The 22,101-nt window shown below is 40.8% G+C and overlaps 1 protein-coding gene across 2 annotated transcripts in view; it reads right to left on the bottom strand.

Moving 5' to 3' along the window:
* TNRC6C (trinucleotide repeat containing 6C) overlaps positions 1-21,891 on the bottom strand; it is a 110,865-nt gene extending 88,974 nt beyond the window's left edge. For both annotated transcript variants that reach the window (XM_011954117.1, XM_011954035.1), the window contains exons 1-2: positions 21,865-21,891; positions 21,051-21,072 (exon numbers count right to left, since the gene is read on the bottom strand). The gene's annotated coding sequence lies outside the window, so the exon portion shown is untranslated. The remainder of the gene's footprint in view (positions 1-21,050; positions 21,073-21,864) is intronic.
* Between the last annotated feature and the right edge of the window lie 210 nt (positions 21,892-22,101).

The following is a 22,101-nucleotide window of genomic DNA, read 5'->3' as shown; positions in this document are numbered from 1 at the left end:
TTGCAGTGAGCCGAGACTGTGCCATTGCACTCCAGCCTGGGTGACAGAGCGAGACTCCGTCTCACAAAAAAAAAAAAAAAAAAAAGAAAGGTGCAGAACCTATTTATTGTAAGTTGAAGTTGATTCTTAAATGTATAGGGGCCTTCAAATATAAATAGATATATATTTTCCTGATAGTGACCTTCAGCTAATTATAATAACAGAAAAGCTAAGAGGTATTTACCCAAATGAGTTGAAAACTTACGTTCATACAAAAACCTGCACACAAATGTTTATAGCAGCTTTATTCATAACCGTCAAAAACTGGAAGCAACCAAGATGTTTTTCAGTATGTGAATGGATAAACTGGTGCATTCAGACAATGGAACATTATGTGATTAAAAAAAATTAGTTATCAAGTCATGAAAGCATAGAGGAACTAAAAATGCATATTGTTAAGTTCAAGAAGCCAATCAGAAAAGTACAGTATGTAGAAAATCCACAGTATGTAGATACCGTATGATTCCAACTATGTGACATTTTGGAGAAGGCAGAGCTACAGGGCTGGTGGAAAGACCAGTGGTTGCCAGGGGAGTAGGGGATGACTACGTGGAGCACAGGGGATTTTTAGGGCAGGGAAACTGCAAAGATGGATACACAATATTGTGCATGTCAAAACTCATGGAGTGTATAACACAAATAGTGAACCCTAATGTAAACTGTGGAATTTAGTTAATAATAATGTATTGGCCAGGTGCGGTGGCTTATGCCTGTAATCCCAGCACTTTGGGAGGCCGCGGTGGGTGGATCACCTGAGGTCAGGAGTTTGAGACCACACTGGCTAACATGGTGAACCCTGTCTCTACTAAAAATACAAAAATGAGCTGGGCGTCATGGCGCACACCTGTAATCCCAGCTACTTGGGAGGCTGAGGCAGAAGAGTCGCTTGAACCTGGGAGGCGGAGGTTGCAGTGAGCTGAGATCGCACCATTGCACTCCAGCCTGGGCAACAGAAAAAGACTCTGTCTTAAAAAAAAAAAAAAAAAAAAAAAAAAAGTATCAATACCGGAACATCAGTTGTATCAAATGTTCCACACAAATACGGGAAACTAGGGGTGGGAAGGAGAGGGAATACATGGGAACTTTGTACTTTCAGCTCAATTGTTTTGTAAACTTAAAATTGCTCTAAATAATACAGCCTATTAATAAAAAATGGAAATACAACCCACGACAGAGAAGAAAACTGCTGTCTCTTTCACAATAGCAACTTTCCAAATAAAACTGAGAGCACAATATATAGACATTTGTCTGGTAAACTTAAAACCACTCAATGTATTTTAAAATTACAATCAGCATACTAGCAATTATTTTTTCACACACTTTAATGTATCTGCCTCAAAAGGTTTTTTTGTTTTTGCTTTTTTTTTTTTTTTTGAGACAGTTTTATTTGCTCTTGATGCTCAGGCTGGAGTGCAATGGCACAATCTCAGCTTACTGCAACCTCTGCTTCCTGGGTTCAAGTGATTCTTCCTGCCTCAGCCTCCCAAGTAGCTGGGATTACAGGTGCCTGCCACCATGCCTGGCTAATTTTTGTATTTTTAGTAGGGATGGGGTTTTACCATGTTGGCTAGGCTGGTCTTGAACTTCTGACCTCAGGTGATCCACCCACCTTGGCCTTTCAAAGTGCTGGGATTACAGGCGTGAGTCACGGTGCCCGGCCAGGCTTTTTTGTTTGTTTTTTGAGACAGGGTCTCACTTCCGTTGCCTAAGCTGAAGTGCAGTGGCATGATCACAGCTCACTGCAGCCTTGGCTTCCCAGGCTCAGGTGACCCTCCCAGCTCAGCCTACTAAGTGACTAGGATGACAGATGCATATCACCATGTCCAACTAATTTTTTGTATCTTTAGTAGAGATGGGTTTTTGACGTGTTTCCCAGGCTGGTCTTGAACTCCTGGACTCAAGCAATCTACCCACCTCAGCCTCTCAAAGTGTTGGGATTACAGGCATTAGCTACTGTGCCCAGCTCAAAAGTTTTATTCTAGACTCAACAAGTGCTTCTTGGGAAGCTAGGAATATTGGTTCTTTTACTACGAAATTCAAAAGCAGCAGCAGCAGAAGAGGAGGAGGAGGAGGAGAATAAAAAAAGAGAACTATTAGCAAGCTACAGAAATTTTTGTGATGAAAAACCCAGTTTCTCTTTTGTAAGTAACTGACATTGGATGGCTAGCTACTATAAAAGTCAAAGTATAGTCATCCCTCAGTATCCAAGAGGGATTGGTTCCAGAAACCCCCTTGGATGCCAAAACCCACAGATGCTCAAGTCCCCGATATAAAACAGGTTATTATTTGCGTATAACCTACGTACATCCTCCCACATACTTTTCGTTGTTTTTAATTTTTAACTTTTTTTTTTTAGAGATGGGGTCTCACTGTGTTGCCCAGGGTGGGCTGGACTTGAATTCCTGGGCTTAAGTGTTCCTCCCCCCTCAACCTCCCAAATAGCTGGGACTATCGGCGCATACCACCATGCCCAGCTCTCCTATATATTTAAATAATCTCTAGATTACTTATAATACCTAATGTAATTTACATGCTATATAAATAGCTGTTATACTGTATTGTTTAGGGAATAATGACAAGAAAAAAAGGTCTGCACATGTTCAGTACAGATGCAACTGTCCATTTATATTTCAAATATTTTTGATTGACAGTTGGTTAAATCCATGGATGCGGAAGCCACAGATAAGGAATGCCAACTGCACTTGTACTTCTACCTGTCATTTTGCCTTTCAAAAGACTGGAAATGAAGAAAATGCTCCAGAACTCAAAACCTGATGGAAACAATTAGGCTAGGACTCAGGAGCAAAGAATTTGAGCTGACGGGAACCTTAGAAATCATCCAGTCCCACCCTCATCTGCACAGACGCAGGCGGCCGAGAGGATCCGGCCGAGAGGATCTGGCCGAGAGGATCTGGCTGAGATGACTGACCCAGCTGCCACTGGGACCAGAACTCACATCTCTGACCATGCTCTTCCACCATGCTGCTGCTAATCTTTCTTAAATGATTGAAGGACAAATTCAGGGTTGTTTTTCTTCAAAACCTTCAGAGGAAAAGGAATTCATGCTACAGAAGGGAAGAAGTAAGCAAATCATAAATGAAAGTTATCAGTCCTTTTTTCAATATAAACCACCAAATTCTGAGACATCTGGATATGGAATATGGTTTCCTGTGTGCTATCTGCCTGATGCCTTATGTGTAGTCCATCTTACATCTAAGGCAGCCTCATTTTTTAAGACTCAAAGTATTCCTAACCAGTCTTCCCTTTCCACCCTGAATAACTGTTACGTGAGTAGGGCAGGACTGGCAGGTGAATTAAGAATGCCCCTTACAGTTTTAAAGGATGGGGAAAAAACTCCATATAGTCAGCAAAGTCTAAAATTCTGGGAATGACCTTGGTCACAGTCTTACTGCCCCTGGGCATCTTTTTGGCCCAAAGGCTAGACCTACAGGAAAAGGGCCAGATACTATTATAGGGAACAGAAACCACCTGTAATATTAGACTATCAGACATAGAAACCTTCTAGAGGAAAAATCCTAGTAATATATCCCAAAGTCTTATGTAGGTGTTGTTTTATTTTAATTAAAAAAATTATAAATAGGCCAGGCATGCTGGCTCACGCCTTTAATCCCAGTACTTTGGGAGGCCAAGGCAGGCAGATTACCTGAAGTTGGGAGTTCAAGGCAGCCTGACTAACATGGTGAAACCCCATCTCCACTAAAAATATAAAAACCAGCTGGGCATGGTGGCATACCCCTGTAATCCCAGTTACTTTGGAGGCTGAGGCAGAATAATCATTTGAGCCAGGGAGGCAGAGTTTGCAGTGAGCCGAGATTGTGCCATTGCACTCCAGCCTGGGTAACTGAGCGAGACTCCATCTCAAGAAAATAAAAATTAAAAAATAAATAATTAAATAACCTATTCCATGTCTCCTCTCCAATTGTGAAAATAATCTTTTTTATGATTACTGAATGAAAAATTAAAATGATGCTACTTGTCAAGAAGAAACAGGAACATATTAAGTTAGGAGAAATGAAATTACTCTCTTAGAAACGCAGGTGCTGTTACTATATAATAGCCTTGAGCTACAAGCACAACAGGATCAGTGAATGAGTACAAGTACATCAAGCTTGTCTGAATGCGCGGCCCACGCCCCTCCTGTGTCCCTCAGAGACATCTTTGTGCTCTGCTAGCCCTCTCACTGCTAATGGCCTTCAAGTCTTTGTACTTGTTCTCCAGCCCTGGACTCTCTAGAGAGGCTGTCCATGCTCACCACTCTGACCATCATTTCTGTGCTATTGATGCCTGAGTACCGTCCCAGTGTTGCCCTCGAGCTCCAAGTCCAGCCTCCTTCTTCAACTACCTACTGGACAGTGCTGCTTGAAGGAAGCTTTCTTTCGCACTGAACGCATCCAAAAGTCAAACAAGAATTTCCTAGTCTGAGTCCAGGACTATGTTGGTTGCTGTAGGAAGGCACTGGAGCACTTAGGTTTCTCACTTAAGTGAATCAACAATGAACTGGGGAAATAAAGAAGACACACAGAGTATTTAAAGCTTGTGCAACTGACTGGAAATCTCAGACAACTGAAGAGAGGTGGGATGACCATGTGCTGCCCAGTACAGCAGCCACTGGCCAAGTGTGGCTGCTGAGCCTTGATGTCTAAATTGAGATGTACTTAGTATTAAAACATATACTGGATTGTAAGCCGGGTGCAGTGGCTCATGCCTGTAATCCCAGCACTTTGGGAGGTCGAGGTGGGCAGATCACGAGGTCAGGAGATCGAGACCATCCTGGCTAACACGGTGAAACCCCATCTCTACTAAAAATACAAAAAACTAGCCGGGCAAGGTGGTGGGCACCTGTAGTCCCAGCTACTCGGGAGGCTGAGGCAGCAGAATGGCGTGAACCCGAGAGGTGGAGCTTGCAGTGAGCAGACTCCGGCCTGGGTGAAAGAGCGAGACTCTGTCTCAAAAAAACAAACAAACAAACAAAATCCAAAAAAACCCCAAAACAAACAAAACCATATACTGGATTCTAAAGACTTAGTACCAAAAAAAGAGAAATACCTCATTAACAATTTTGCTGTTGATTTCACATTGAAATGGCAATATTTTGGATATATCAAGTTAAACATACATTATTAAAAGTAATTCCACCTGTTACTTTTTAAATGATGCATCTAGGCTATTTAAAACGATTTATGTGGCTCACATTTGTGGCTTGCATTATTTCTATTGAATGGTGCTGGTCTAGAAGTGGTATTGTTTTATTGAAAAGGATAAAGTTTAAGCTAGTTTCTTGGAAACCATTAAATAATTACCTGTTTTCATAAAGACTGAAAGTGAAACAGAGATTGAGAAACTAGAAGTTGTGACAGATCACAAGCTTTTTCAGGTGGGAGATTTTCCCTTACAACTATCTGCTCTACACTAAAGTACTAGCACATTGTTTCACAAACAGAAAAAAAAATGCCACAAAGCATGTATTCAATTAATAAAAAGACCAAGGGCCCTGGAGTATAATGCAAGCATGGCACACTCAGTTTACCCACATACTTGTTCTCACAGTGGTATTTCCAGCTTGCAATGCTAATGCTATGGCTGATAGTCTACAGGTCATTGTGGACTCTAAGAAAAGGGAAGAGAAGCCTCACTCAGCAAAGCAACAGACACAGGAATGGGGAATTCTGACCCAGCTGAGCTGTACCTCTGGGTCTCTTTTATATGATGTAGTGATAAATCTTTGACTTAAGCCAGTACTTTTTGGATCTTTGAATCAAGCAGCCACCTAATAATCTCAAGTGATAAGTGGAGGATCTCAAAATCTGGATCTGTTCTTATACCACACATAAATTAAATGGGCATTTTTTGGGTCTAGTCATAAACTCTTTTCAGATCCTCATTTATGGGTCTATTGCTGTCCAAAAAACCAGGGTATCAAAGCAATCTTGACACTCCCCTTCTTCAAAAAGACCTGACTCTAGGGCCATACCTCAAAGATAGGGACTCACATGGGAACCTACCCTTTTACACATCAGCATTTTCATGCAGCCAGAGAATACAGGAAGGCAATGGGAACTTTAGTTCTTCATGATTTTCAACAAATCATTTGTTTTATTTAAGAAAAATTAAGACAGCAGCCATTTAATAACTACATAATTTTAAAAAACTTTCAGCAAGCTGGAAATTCTGGTTACTCTCTGCCTAGTAAACTTTTGCCTTTTGTTTTTTAAATGAGAGCGACATCTGCTGGTAAAAAGGTAGATGGTAACTCTTTATATAAGAAAGCAACAGTCTTTTAAAAACAATTTTCTTTCCAAGAATTTTCTTTCAGCTAAAATTTTCAGATAGTATTGTCATAACAGGGCCAAATAGATAGATTCCCACATTTTGCTTTTTCTAAAACGACAGGATACAGTATGGACATGAAGTTCAGACTGCTGTCCCTTCAGACTTTGGAGAACTTTATTTTGAAGGAGCTCCTTTTCAGACTTTTCTACTACATTGTCATCTCTAAGATACCAAGACAGAAGGAATTTGCCTTGCTGACCCAGTCTCCTTAGCTTCCAGTCTACCCTTGCTAGGGTCTGAGCTTTCTCAAGTCCTGGCTGCAACCCCATTCTCTGCTTCTTTCCTAGCTATTTTAGTTGGCTTGAGTCTCATCATGCTCAGTCACTTCAATATTACCATCTGTAACAGCCAAGGCCCCTGACCTTCCTTCCTTTCACTATGCTTGCTATCCATGCTTCTGTATCATCTCAACCTTCAGTCATTTCCAGACCACCTGACACTGCCACACGTAGTCTCAGAAACAGCAATGAGCTGTTACCTACTAACACTAGCATAAGCACCCCCTGCCACCAAGAATTCCTCTTACTAATCTAACATGGACTGCCAAAACCCCCTTCCTGTAATGGCTTAAAACTTTTCCTGTACTCTGGAATCCTGATGCCATCCAGCTTCTCTCAAGATCTATGGCCTGGATTTCTAGTTTACAGAGACAGAAGGTACTCATTCATTCAATAAATAGAGGTTTTCTACAGCTCAGCCTCTTCTGGCCTGTATCAATGAACAAACAAGAGATTCCTGGGCCTGTGGAGCTCACACCTTAGCAGAGAAAAAAGGTCAAAGGTCAATAATAAACATGATGTGTAAGTAAGAGACATGGTTCGCCAGGTATTAAGTGCTGCAAAAAAAAAGGAAGTAGGGTAAAGAAGGGCTCAAACTCATTGTTTTCCCATGCAATCTGCCTATCATTCGCTCCATCCCCCAAAACATGTCAGTATCCTCACCTACCCTCTCCTTATTCAGAAAATATTTAATGGGTTCCTATTCTGTGCCAGGCACTGTGAATACTGAGTATTCTAAAAAAAGAAATATGGTTCCAGCTGGGCATGGTGGCTCACACCTGTAATCCCAGCACTTTGGGAGGCCGAGGTGGGCAGATCACGAGGTCAGGAGTTTGAGACCAGCCTGGCCAATATGGTAAAACCCCATCTCTACTTACAAAAATACAAAAGTTAGCCGGGCGTGGTGGTGCACGCCTGTAGTCCCAGCTACTCCGGAGGCTGAGGCAGAAGAATCACTTGAGCCTGGGAGATGGAGGTTGTAGTGAGCCGAGATCGCACCACTGCACTATGGCCTGGCGACAGAGCAAGACTCCATCTCAAAAAACAAAACAAAAAACAAAACATACACACACACATATATATGGTTCCTGTCTTTATAGTTTATCATATAGTAGAAGAGACATTATCTTTAAAATGATTTCACAAATACAAACTTACACATTATTGTAAGCATGATAAAAGGAACAGTGGGGCAAGAGAACCTAATTTAGGGATTCAGTAAGCTCCTTTGAGAAAGTGACAATTAAGCAGAGCCCGAAAAAGTATGTCAGGGTTAGCGAGGTAAAGTACGTCTGTGTGTGTGTGTGCGCACCTTGTACCACAAACTCACTCCCACCAGCCTAGACGATGCATGGGAAGGCCCTGAAATGGAAAAGAGCTTCTCGCCTTCGGGGGCTGAAGCCTAGCGGGGTTGTTTCATAGGAGGCTGGAGAGGTAGGCAGAGACTCTGGAAGGACTTTGGATTGTACCACTTGACCTGTAGCTGGGAGAGCACTGGGTGGTTCCATCGATGGATATTCCTCAGTGTTCCCGCCTGGCTGCCACACTAGGAGAAGCCTGGGGCCTCCAGTTTCAGAGAGAAACTCTAGAGACAGGCTGCTACAATTGTTAACCCATGGTGAGCTGAACAGCTGTGCAGTCATGGGTTGTCTGAGCTCAACAAGCACTTCAAGCTGTTGAGGTCTCTGAGACCCTGTGCAGACACTAGAGCCATGTGGCTGGGAGGAGGCAGTGGTGCCCTCCTTGTTCAGCTCCGCCACCCCAGCAGGAACGCAACATGGGAAAAGAAGTTCCCTATGATCCACCTCACATTCCTCATCCCAGACTGAACACAGCAGGGGAGCAGGGAGTGGGAGCACGCTGAGATGCTTCTATCTTATTCAATCACTCAAGTCATACTACCAACGCAGTCTTTTCCTTAAAAATTTCTTTAGAAATATTTAAGACATTTTAAAAAAGGCATGAAGACCAAATAATTAACAAATCTCCATGGAGTCAATCTCCAGCTTAAGAAATAAAATGTCCCCATTCCACCAAAGCCCCACCTATCTTTCCCTTCCTGACTGTATACTCCACCTTCCCCCAGCAAAGACCATCACCATTCAGAACTGGGGTTTTACCAATTCCATACACTTCTCCTAAGAGGGAGTGCAGTGGCTAAGAGTATGGACTTGGGGTTGAAACTGCAGCTCTGCCACCTCTTTGCTGGGGATCCTGGGTTAAGTTACTTAGCTTCTCCACCCTCAGTCATGCCATCCGTACCATGCGGGCAAGGGCAGGGGGATAAAAGGGAGCTAAGAATCCCCTACTGAGAGAGTTCCTTGAGGATTGAATGCTAATCTATGTAAAGAATGGTTTAGAAGAGTGACTGGCACTTAGTACACAGTAAGCATTTATATTATAATAATCCTCTTTCTCTCAGAAGCAATGGAAGCCACAGAAGTTAAATAATCATGTTAAAGGAAGAACCACAGAGAACGACCCAAAGAAGGGAAGGAAGGCAGAGACTGCAGTAATTTAGAAGAGGTAATGACAGCTGTACTCAGGAATGGAGGATTAGATCTCAGTCTGGTTCTAAACCTCCCCCCCTTAATTTGGTTCTCATATCTCCAACAGTTTGGAAAGTGTTAGGGCGCTAGATGAACGTTAATGAACAGCAATCCCATTATTTTTTAAATGTTTACAAAGCAAGTAGTCAAAGTGTTCTCTCCCACCCACCACCACAGGCACACCTGGTGCAGGACTGACAAGCCTGGCACATAGCTTATGCAGCCTCCCTGCAAGGAGAGCTGAGGCTAAGGATCTGGTTCCCCCAGTTACATGTGAGTGCATGTGACCTCGCAGGTACTGGCTGTGGGTGCCTGTAACCATAGTACTGGAGATAGTGGCAGTTTCTGTGCAGGGGCCACATTGCCAATTGCTCCTTTCGTGGCTGTGAGAGACAGCGTTAGTGCTGCTTCCTGACCCCTGGTCTGCGGCAGTGGCACTGTGCTCTGGAAGTCGAGAGCCAGTGGGGCCTCTCAATTCTTCCTGGAGGTAGCAGCTCCTCAGGGAACTCTTTGGGGAGTCATTTCCGAGGGTCCAGCCTGGAGTTTAGCCCGCTTCAGCCCTTTCAATGATTGTATATGCACCCAGTCCCCCTTATTTTAAACCCATTTCTGCTTATAACAGCTAGTTTCTATATTCTTCAGCCAAAATCTGGTTAAGAGTACAGACTTTTTTAGCAAGGAGTTTTATTTATTTATTATTGAGACGGAGTCTTGCTCTGTTGTCCACGCTGGAGTGCGATGGCATGATCTCGTCTCACTGCAACCTCTGCTTCCTGGGTTCAAGCGATTCTCTTGCCTTGGCCTCCCTAGTAGCTGGGATTACAGGAGCCGGCCACCACGCCCAGCTAATTTCTGTAATTTTAGTAGAGATGGGGTTCTGACATGTTGGCCAGGTTGGTCTGGAACTCCTGACCTCAGGTGATCCACCCGCCTCAGCCTCCCAAAGTGCTGGGATTACAGGCATGAGCCACTGCGCCCGGCCCAAGTAGTACACTGAAATCTTCCATCTACCTAGACAGCATCACAGGACATGGTATGAGCTAGGAATACCACTGTTTCCTTAGAATGGCATCACTGTTAAAAGGACCCTCAGTTAGAACCCCCTGGGCTGCCACCATCAGTCTAAAGTATAATAACAAGTAGGTGTGAAATGGATGACAGCGGTATATTTTAAAAGTAACTTTTTATAGGTAAATGCTAACTGGGAGGGACATTTTAATCTACACATTTTAACACATCTTCTTTCTGAAATTCGAATGCACCTCACAACTGGTGTATAAACATAACAAGGTCTCCTCACTCGTGCTCCGCCTCTGTGAACAGGAGGTGACTGAGTCGATGTATGTCCCATGACTAATGTCATCTCGGAACTTAGGAAACAAGCTTCTGTAAGACAAAGTATAGAACTCCTCTTGTGCATGGACACCCCACAGAACGAAAAAAATTGTCAAACATCAAGCAGTAACTCTAGTCATTTCCAAATATATATTCAAAGATTCAGAGTGGAACATTTTACATTTAAATTTACTCAAATATAAGACTGTTTGCAAATGTGACTACGTAAGAGAACTATTCTCTTGTGCCAACATAATCAGTGATTCCAAGGAATACTTTTGTTATTACCATTTCTTCTGCAGCCTATACAGCAGCAAACATTGTGGCGAGAAGTTGCCTTAGAACAAAGAGATGCGAGCAGAAGACCCCTCTGAGTACGGAGGGTCCATCTGCTGTGCTCATCAGCAGTCCCGGAGGGATACAAAGCGGTGCCTTCTGTTTGTTCAGTGGATGCTTCTGGCTGATGCATCACCGTGGCAACGTTTGGAGCCCAACTCAAAATGAGCAGACTCATTAACTACAAACTACATTAACTTAGTGTCTGTTGCTAATGAGAAATGCCGTTCAGAAGTATTTTCTATTCTAGCATGTTACAGTTACCTCTCTAAAAGGTACTAAATGCCACTCTCAATATATCACAGATTAGATGACATAAATGTTAAAAGAAAGCAAAATTATTTTAATAATGACTATAAACAGTAAGAATCATTTCATTAAAAGGTTGCTTTGGCCCTTGGATACTCCTGCTGTAAGAAAATGTACTATTTATCATATATGCAAGTATATCCAAGTTCTTTTTAAACAACAGGCTTATTTAGAAGATCAATTTAGAATATGTTGCTAACAGCATATGTTAAAGCTGAGTAATCAAGCCAGCATTAATGCACACTGGCTGTCCTATAATCTTCTCATTTGTAACACCGATCATAACACTCTCCAAGTGAGGCAACACACTGGACAAAACATTAAAAGCAAAGAAAGTCCACTGGGTGCAGAGCTTGTCAGTTCCCTTAACTCCTTCTTGACCACATCTCTTTTCATGCTAAATCATCCTGAACTGAATAAGCTCTCAGAACAAATGGCAAATCCTAAATCTCATGAAACACAGAAGATTTAAGTGGAATTATGTTTCAAACGTGTTCTCCCAGGACTGATAAATTGTGAAATAGCAGTAATCCTAGGACATTTTCCTTCTGAAAGTGCAGAATCCTACAACCTGCCAGAAGAGGGAGCCAAAGTTAAACGACTCCAACATTTAGTAAGACAAGGCTGGTGCAGGAGGAGAGAAATTGGCCTTATTTCAAACTGATTTGGAAAAGCCTTCTTATTCTCTTAGGCAAAAGAGCACAACTCCTCTTTGATGCCTCGCATGGTAGACCAATCCCCATCTCTCGCTTTGGCCTCACTTCATACCCTATTTCACAGCTTCCTGTTTGTTTAGTTCATGGAAAATGTCACACTCCATCCGGCCACAGGCTCTTTACAAATGTTGTTCCCTCTCTATGTAGCAGTGTTCCCTGGCCTAGCTGGGTCCTATTCACCCTTCAGATTCCATGTTGCATTACCCAGGGATGCCTTCCACAACTCCTGCCAAGTTTGGCCTCCTTTGTTGATGCTGTCACACAGTCACCATCCCAGTTAGTAAGGATACATGTATCACTGTGGTTGAGATGTATGCTCATTCCTCATAAGACTCAGCTCCATGAGAGTGGGACGTGTATCTCTATTTTAACATTTTCTTCCCATAGCAATCAGCCAATCAGCACAGTACCAAGTAAATAGTAGGTGCTCAATAAATATCTGCTGGAACAAATGATTAGTTAGCCCGCTTAAGTTCTGCCTGTTCTATCAATCATCACTACCCTTCCCTGTCTACCCCTGCCAATTAGCTAGTCAGCTGGAGTCTGAACTGTGCACTGGTCTAACTGTACCTGCTGCCTCCAGCCCTCTCTCCTCCTGTTTAATTCATCTTCAATTCTGCATGTTCAGTGATCTTTCTAAAGCACAAATCTCATGATATCACTCTCCCACTTAAAACTCTCCAACGGCTCCCACTCTGGTCTAGAAGATCATCTAAAGTCCTTAGGAAGGTGTTCAAGGACTCTATGAGCCAGCTTCCCACCTTCCACCTCTCTCAAAAGAGCTGAAAAACAGTTTCAACTCTTTTTTGGGGTAGAACAGCTTGGTAAGGGTGCTCAGTTTTAATGACCTGATGGATGGGTTTAAGATGACTGGGATAAGGCAACCCTTCCTTGTCCTTGCTTTCATAGCAAACTTAGGGCACAGCTGGGAGTGGCCCAGCTCTAGTATGCACTTAACTCATTCATATCAGTATTTCCCTTTTTCAATTCTCACTTACTTTTAAAAATAGGTATATTTTCTTATAGAGATACAAATATTTGATGAAAAGATGACCCAACCTAAATCCTTTCAGGTAGAAAGGGTGAGATAAGTAAATCACAACCAACCTCACTGACCATCTGCTGAGTCCTCACTGCACCGGCTGCCACCTCACTCAGCAGCTCCTCTGCTGCCAACATTGTAAAATTTCCTTTTTGTACTTTCCTTAGAGCCTGACTTCTCACACCTGGAAGCATCTGTTCCCCTACCTGCCACTGGCCATGAAATGCTTATACTGACCTACTGATACCTGGCCGAGATAAAGAAGTTACAATGCCAGAACATTTTATTGCATTCATTTGCATATACATATATTTGCTTATCTGCCTGGCTCTTCCCACTAAAATATCTCTTTGAGAACAGGGAACTTTTTTAAAAAAGCTTTTATTTTAGGTTAGGAGGTACATATGAAGGTGTGTTATACAGGTAAACTCATGTCATGGGGGCTTAATGTACAGATTATTTCATCACCCAGGTATTAAGCCCAGTGCCCAACAGCGATCCTTTCTGCTCCTCTCCCTCCTTCCACCCTCCACCCTCAAGTAGACCCCAATGTCTGTGGTTTTCTTCTTTGAGAACAGGGAACTGATCTCTGCCATCTAACAGATATTTATTAACTGTTTAAGTTAATTAATGAATTAATTAGCCATCTCTAGGTGGTAAAATGTGACTAATATTTAGTTCATTTATTAATGTAATCTTTAGTTATGCTAAAAGCTAGATAAAATGTGATTCTCTTTGAAAGTGCATATTTTCTGGTATTACTATTTGCAAGTAACTACACACACAGAAAGAAGGGAAATGACTGAGGCATGTAGACAACTAAGCTGTAGTGATGAGTCTTTCTGCCCAACTCTAGAGGCCAATTTACTATCAGAAACCAATCTGGAAAAAGAAAATAAGTAACAATGAAAAATGGGCAGAAGACTTCAAAAGACGCTTCACCACCAAGAGAGATGTACAGATGACAAATAAGCACATGAAAATAAGGTGCAACATCATTAGTCATTAGGTTAATGCCAATTAAAAGTGTAATGAGATACCACTACATACCTATTAGAATGGCGAAAATTATGAAGATGACCATACCATGCATTGGTGAAGACGTAGAACTGTGAAATAGTATAAACACGTTGGGAAAGAGCTGTGCAATTTCTTGAAAAATGAAACACACACCTATCATATGCATTTACACAAGATAAATGAAAGTATACAGCCATGTAAAGACTTGTACATAAATATTCAAAGAAGTTTTACTCAATAGCTCAAAACTAGAAAAACGCAGATGTCCATGAACAGGAGAATGAAGAGGATAAACAGCTGTGATACACCTACACAATGGAACACTGCTCAGCAATAAAAAGGAATGAACTACGGATACACACTACAGCATGGATGAATTTCAAAAGCAATACACTGAGTGAAAGGGGCCAAAGGGCACAGTGTAGGAGTCCCTCAATACAATGTTCTAGAAATAAAAACTCTTCTATAGTGGCAGACAGCAGATCAGTGTTTGCCTAGAGACAGATGGGGGGTGGGTGGGGGCAGAAGAGATGGATCAGAAAAGGTCAGTAGGACACCTTCAGGGATGATGGGTGTCATCTTGATCATGGCGATGGTTTCACAGGTGAATACATGCCAACGCTTATCTAATTGTTCTCTTTAAATAGAATGTCAATGATAACTCAATAAAGCTGTTTTTAAAAAACACAGAAAAGAGCGGGCGCCTATAGTCCCAGCTACTCGGGAGGCTGAGGCAGGAGAATGGCATGAACCCAGGAGGCAGAGCTTGCAGTGAGCAGAGATCGAGCCAGGCACTCCAGCCTGGGCGACTGAGCAAGACTCTGTCTCAAAAAAAAAAAAAAAAACACACACACACAGAAAAGAAACTGGTCTGGGTAACAAATTATTTCTTGGAAAGCAGACTGTCAGCATCGTTTAGAGTTATAAACTGTAACTTTGTCTAAACTTAGAAACTGCCTTTGTGTTTAAAGTTTTAGTGAAAAGTTATATGAAACAGAGATGTGAACTTTCACTTTGTCTGAGACTCAGGAGAAGTGCCCTCGGGAGGCGCCCCCGGAGCCTTCCTTGCTCACTAGGCTCACTTCCTTTCTTTCACAATTTGTTCAAGAACTTACACGTTCATGTACCTACTTGGAGGCTCTGGCAATACATTTTTACCCTTTTGAATAACCTATATATTTTTTAAATGTCTCATCTTAGTACATTCTTTTGTTTCCATGGAAAAAAATTAATATTTATATGTCCCCCTTGGAATTTAACAGTAAAATAAACACTTTAAACATAAAACAACATAGCCAAATAAAGAAATATCCAATATTTCAAAACCTAAAAGATGCCATCCCCTGAAGATATCTCATACAATCAATTTCTTAGGCATTTCCTTCAGCCTTAAAAACATCCTAAGTGTCTAAGTTCCTTCCTAAAATTAATAATTATACTGATAACAAATACAGAATACTTATGTCTCCAGCCCCATTATGTGGCTGTAGAAAAAACATGAGAAACATATATTTCTATGTGTGACTATAAAATTGGGAAGATATGCCATAAACCTCAATTCTCACTACTTTTCATTCTGATTGATAGAAAACTTTCTATGTTTAGAATGAGCCTAAGCACACTGCCAATACTTTGTGACTCTAAAACCTCCATCACTCAACTGAAGACTACTGGAAGACTACGGCTTCAACTGACTTAGATTATTAGCAAAAGAACCTAGAGGTTTTGTTTACCAATTACAAACTGAATGCACGGTAAAGTTTAATACCTCACTGCAAAACTGATATTATACTCTTTACAAACAAGATTAGGATACTAATTAAATGTATGAATTTAGGCTGAACTGGTGGCTCAAGCCTATAATCCCAGCACTTTGGGAGGCTAACGTGGGTGGATTGCTTGAGTGTGAGACCAAGCTGGGAAACACAGCGAAACCCTGTCTGTATACAAAAATACAAAAATTAGCCAGGCACTGTGGCATGCACCTGTAGTCTCAGCTACTTGGGAGGCTGAGGCGGGGGGATCACTTGAGCCTCGGAGGTGGTGGCTGCAGTGAGCTGTGTTCGTGCCACTACATTCCAGCCTGGGTGACAGAGTTGGACCCTCTCTCTCAAAAGAAGTACAAATTCACATGTATATGACTTAAAAATCGTAATTCAGGCCAGGCGCAGAGGCTCACACCTGTAATCCCAGCAGTTTGGGAGGCCGAAGCGGGCGGTACATGAGGTCAAGAGATTGAGACCATCCTGGCCAACACGGTGAAACCCTGTCTCTGTGAAAAAATACAAAAATTAGCTAGTGGTGGCGCGCACCTGTAGTCCCAGCTACTCTGGAGGCTGAGGCAGCAGAATCGCTTGAACCTGGGAGGTGGAGATTGCAGTGAGCCGAGATCACACCACTGCACTCCAGCCGGGGTGACAAGAGCAAAACTCCACCTCCAAAAAAAAAAAAAAAAAAAACATAATTCATTAATGATATGGAGCATGAACTACATGGGTCATGAAGATATTCACTTTCATACACGGTAAGATTAACTTTGAGCTTTTTGTATGAAAACACCTAGTTTATGAACTTAAATCTGGCTAAAACTACTGAATTAAATTTTCACATTTATGAGAATTATCATAGTTAATCATTTAAAAAGCCCTCACTCAATCCATGAAAATACCCAGAAAACAATACTGAAAACGTAGGCTCTCAAGGTCATCACATCACAAATAAAGCTATTATTACCTGTGCCTAAATTAAGGGCAGTGCCGAAAATAAAGAGAACTGATTATTCATGATGGTCATAAAACCCATGCCAGATGGTCATAAAACCCATGCCAGTCGGCAGTGACACTTGGACCCCAGTTACTCCACAGAGAACTACAATGTACAAGTTAATGGCAACAGGATTATATCTGATTCCCTCTTCCCCCAGTATGAGAGCATCAGGGTCTCACTAAGGGTAACAGGCCACTGTGTTCGGCTATTTCTTTGGTCACCAAAGCAAAGACAATATTCAGTGGAATTTACGAAGGGCTAGTTTGTTTATGAATAGGCTCCCACAGAGGTTTTCAAAATGCTGGTGCAGCTCCTTGAAGGGATAGGGATCCAGGAGTGCTAACTGTGGGGGAGCAGTGGAGAGTCCATATAAATATATATTTACGTATATGAATTCATAGAGAGACGCATTCAAGGATGGCTAACAAACTGTTAATGGGTAAATATCTCAGGATAGAAGAATTTCAAGTGAACTTTAATTTCTCTTTAATCTCAAATTATTTTCAATGAGAATATATAACTTTTGTTTTTCATCACAGGAGAGAAAACTAAGAAAAAGTTGACTACGACAACAACCCAAGAGTCCGAGACAATCAAGGAAAAGGCCTCCAGGTATAGGAACATGCCCAGATTCCTTAAGAGTGCAGGACATCAACCCCACTGGAGGGTCTGCAGACTCAGAGGCATAGAGGAAAATCAAGGGGGAGTCAAGAGGAAGAAATTGATGAAAGCCAAAGTGAATCAACTATTTGAGTGAAAACCCTCAGGGCTGAGTGTATCTCCCAGCTGCAGAGAAAACGTGGTTCCCATCATCACATCAGGGTAGGACGGGGGAGTATGAATGTTGGCAGCATAGTGTTTCACACGAACGTACTCACTTGGCCCGAATCTTAAAAAGAAATGACCCAAACAAAGACATCACAGGTCACAATTTGAAAAGATAGCTAGGAACAAAATTTCTGTTTAGTGGTAATTTTACAAAGCAGACTTTCTAGAAATCTGATTTTCAAATTTGTGGGGGGAGGGTAGGAAAGCATGCTACATATTAGATTAAGTTATTCAAAAAAGATATATTTCTAGTTAGCTTCAGTTCAGCATTAGTCTTTTAAATAAAAATTCGTAGTTCAAGTTCGATGGTTATAGCCAGATGCAAACTTTTTTAAAGTATAATTAATGCTATAATGAAGGCTCAACTATTAAGAATGGATTAGAGTAGCTAATATTCTCCAGGAGAAGGTAGAGGGGTATCATAGATAAGCATGCCATATATTCTAAAACTTTCCTTGAAAATGTTTAAAACAAACCCACATTTAAAGCATTTCTATTACTGAGAAAATTAAGTCAAATATAATGCTAAATAATTGGGGCACGGCTTTACTACTACTACTAGTTGAGTGGTGTATAATATTGCAGAGCAAGGGAATTTCTAATTGATTTGGTCTAGTTTGAGCTAATTATCAAAACCAAAATTTATTCAAACTTCTACAGTGTTAATTGATTCAGTATATTATACAATCTAATTTATAACTGTAGCCTCTCTCTTAAGAGTATCCAACTCTTGGATTCTCTCAAATTGCTAAACACTTTCTTATATTCAAACAATGCAGGGCCTTGAGACTTTTGGGTGCTGCCTTGTGGCAAATGTGGCCCCTGCCCTCATGGACACACAATCTGGAGCAAGGGAGGGAAGTCAAAACACTAGAATGTTAGAAAACCACCAATTTTATATGTGAACACTAATACTAGTACTATAACATGTATCATATGTACAGTCAGGCCAGCCTGTGTCACCCGACAAAAGTGTCCAGTCAGAAAGTTGGAACCAATATTTCTCAGGCAATGAATTTTGGTTTGAATCAGTAATAATGAAGAGTCTGAGAAAAACGTAAACCTTGATGCTGCTAACATTCATCAATGAATTACCTAGCAGTACTACTAAATTATTTATAATTCAAAAAGCCTCTTTTGTTTGGAAAGACATTAATTACTACTACAACCCATTCTAAGGCTAGTTAGTAGTTACTGATAAACTGTACCCAAAGGAACAGTATTTTAGAGGATACAGAAGGATAAGAGAAAAATCCAGTAGCGTTTGGAGTTAGCAATGAAAATTTTCAACAGAGGCTGGGCGCGGTGGCTCATGCCTGTAATCCCAGCACTTTGGCAGACCAAGGAGGGGGCGGATTATTTGAGGTCAGGAGTTCGAGACCAACCTGGCCAACATGGTGAAACCCTGTCTCTACCAAAAAACACAAAAAATTAGCCAAGCGTGGCCATGCACGCCTGTAATCCCAAATTACAGGGTGGGGGTGGGGTGATGCTGAGGCAGGAGAATCACTTGAACCTAAGGGGCGGAGGTTGCAGTGAGCCTGAGATCACGCCACTGTACTCCAGCCTGGGTGACAGAGGAAGGCTCCATCTCAAAAAAAAAAAAAGTAAAAGAAAATTCTCATCAGAACAGTAATAGAAAAATAATAGCTCTGCATAAAGTGGTGGGACAATGTAATTCACAATCACTATTCAGTAATACACAATTTGTCACTACTTGAGGAGAAAACAATGACAATGATGAAGAATATAGCTGGTACTAAATCAGACTGAAAAATTCAAAATGTTAAAAAAAAAGAAGAAATGGATGATCCACAACAGTTAATTCTGTATTTTGAAATGACAATAGTAAGAAACCATTGTTTTTCATTCAAGATCATAAATTCATACACAACTATGTACCATAACCCTTTAGAACCCTTCTGGAAAAGTGTTATGTAAATTCACAGTGCTTCTGAGAGTATAAGAGAGAAAAATGTCCTTTTTGCTATGCTGCTCATGTGACTTTAGTCTAGAGGCTTGGAGACCTGGGCTCCCTCTAGTCTTGTTTTTACCATTAACTGGTTCTTAAGCAAGAACCAGCCTCTTAATTCACACTAGGAGATGATCTGTAAACAAATTCCTTTCCTGTTCAACTATGAAGTTCAAATGAGATAATATATATAACCTTAACTTTGAAAACTATAAATGTCTCACAAAAGCATAGTATTAGCTGCGAGAGTGCATGTGTCTACATGTACAGCTGTGTACACGTGATGGTCCAGTGGAAAATAAAAACTTCAGAATAAGTTATAGTAAACCTGTACTGAGCACCAGTTATATGCTAGGTACTGAGCCATTTTCCTGCATGATCTCAATTAGTCTTTTTTCTTTTACATTTTATTTTTAATTGACAAATAATTGTATTAAGTCTTTGTAACAGCTTTATGAGGTAGGAACCATTCACTACCTTTCTCATTTTATTTATTTATTTATTTATTTGAGACAGAGCCTCGCTCTGTCTCCCAGGCTGGACTGCAGTGGCTGGATCTCAGCTCACTGCAAGCTCCGCCTCCTGGGTTTACGCCATTCTCCTGCCTCAGCCTCCCGAGTAGCTGGGACTACAGGTGCCCGCCACCACGCCCGGCTAGTTTTTTGTATTTTTTAGTAGAGACGGGGTTTCACCGTGTTAGCCAGGATGGTCTCGATCTCCTGACCTCGTGATCCGCCCGTCTCAGCCTCCCAAAGTGCTGGGATTACAGGCTTGAGCCACTGCGCCCAGCCTTTCTCATTTTAAATATGAGATACCTGAAGCCTAAAGAAGTGAAGTAACTTGTCCCAAATTAAACAGAGCTAGTGTATGTGACTCCTGAGTGTATGCTCTTAACCACTGGGAAATAACTAAACATACAGGTATAAAATGAAGAGGCTTGAAGTGTGGCTTTCCGTTTGTTCATCCTGAATCTCCGGCACATCACAGGAGTGCCTGAGTTACAGCGAGAAATGTGTGTGTTTCCACCAACACCTTTTATGATAACTAGCAAATTCTGGACTTGAAGGATAAAAAGAGAAATCTTTTACATATCAATAAGCAAAGAGGGAATCCAGAAAGAATGTATCGTTTTTATTATAAAGGATAGTTGGCAATGAGAAATTGGAACCTTAAAAAAATGCAGACATCCTTTCGTTGTTCCTATTCAAACTGAATCAACTTTATCAGTTCAATCCTGTTTGGTGGAAATCAAACCAAAAGAAAATGTAAAAGCATTGCTTGGAAAGCTAATACAACATTCTTCAGGCATTTTTGATTAACCAAATGCCAATGAGATGTGGATGTAAAACCAGTGATAAATGAAGAATTTCACAATGAATAATAAAAAACAGTTTCAAAGGCAGGCTTAGATTCGCATTTTTTAACCATCAATTTAAAAAAAAAAGTTATCCTGACCATAAAAATTTTGGTACCATCATATATGTACCCCCCAAACATAAATAAACTTACCTTTGGTTTTTTGATCAGCAGCCTGAAAAAAAAAAAAAGAAAGAAACTCTTCAGGAATAATGTGTAGAATGTACACACCTATGAAAGTTTATAAGCAAACTTTTAGTATTGAAAATTTTTTAAATGAGTTTTTGCCCAGTTAATTTATGACAATTTATTAGTGGGAAAAATGTGTAACTGTCTACATGCCATTGATTACATATCAATATTAATCTAAAAGCACAAAATTCTATCTGGAGCTCACTTAAACTCTGTAATTTTAACAGGCTCTAACAGGTATACAGTTTAAACTACAAGATACATTAAACTAGGTAAGAACAAAGACAAATGGCATAACTTGGTATTTTTAAATGCCAAAAAATTCAAGCTTGACTATAAAGTTTACAGTAGGGCTTTTATTTTTAATTTTTACTAATAGGATTCATAAAAGAACATTTGCCAAAGCTGCAAAAAAAAAAAAAAAAACATTTCTAGCTTTTCTAATAAGATCAGTTGAATGGCCCTTTCTTCATTTATTAGACATGGTTGTTCAGGACAGTTCATTTTAAGTAGAACAACATGGACACATGTTACCACCAGCAACTAAAACACAGCTTCCTTAAAACACAGCTCTAACACTTCCACTTCCAAGTTAGACATTTACGGCTGTCACCTGTATTTATTTCACCAGTAGAATATCTATTATTTGCTAATTATAGACTTGGCATATTGATCTAAAAAGTAACAGAATGAAACCTTGTCAGGTAATGGCTATGATGATGCAAATGAGACACACAATGATACAAAGACAATGAAGTAGGAACTTCAGCCAAACCTTTTTCTGAGCACCTTCCTTCTTTTTCTTTTCTTCCTGCTTTTTCTTTTTCTTTTCTTCCATCAAACGTTCCTCTTCTTGTGTTTCTTGCTCTTTCTCCCTATTAAATATAAAGAAAACTAGTATAAGTTTGATGATCATGTTAAGTCAAACAATGAAAAAGTATTAGCTGCTTCAAGTCTTTTTTTTTTTTTTTTTTTTGAGACGGAGTCTCGCTCTGTCGCCCAGGCTGGAGTG

This window comes from Colobus angolensis, unplaced genomic scaffold, assembly GCF_000951035.1.
Source record: "Colobus angolensis palliatus isolate OR3802 unplaced genomic scaffold, Cang.pa_1.0 Scaffold1, whole genome shotgun sequence".
NCBI classification, from domain to species: domain Eukaryota; kingdom Metazoa; phylum Chordata; class Mammalia; order Primates; family Cercopithecidae; genus Colobus; species Colobus angolensis.
Note: the sequence above shows the minus strand (reverse complement) of the source record. Positions and strands in the feature narration are given on the sequence as shown.